A 375-nucleotide genomic window follows, 5' to 3' on the forward strand; every position below is an offset into this window, starting at 1 on the left:
CCCATCTTCTTTTGCCAGGTGCGGACCTCTTAAACTCCTCACGGAAAATGTAAAATTGTAGAGACTTTTTTTGCCACGGTTAAAGTTCACCTCTCTCCACGGTACGCCTCGTTTTTCTCCTTAGGAAATACGGCGATGAGACCGTGTACTCCGGCGGTATCTTCCAGTGACTAGTCTAGGCTCTTGCGAAATGACCAAAGACACTCGCGGGCTCGCCGCGCCGCGACACCAACACCCATACTGTCCCGCGCGCGCCTCCCTCCCTTTCTTCCTCCCTCCCGCGTCGGCCGACGCGCGAGCGTTCCCCGCGCGCCTGCTCACTGCGCCTGCGCGGCGTGTGGACGCCACACGCTCCCGGAAGTGGGAGGTGTCCGC

The sequence above is a fragment of the Neovison vison genome, chromosome 11 (assembly GCF_020171115.1).
Source record: "Neovison vison isolate M4711 chromosome 11, ASM_NN_V1, whole genome shotgun sequence".
Classification (NCBI taxonomy): Eukaryota; Metazoa; Chordata; class Mammalia; order Carnivora; family Mustelidae; genus Neogale; species Neogale vison.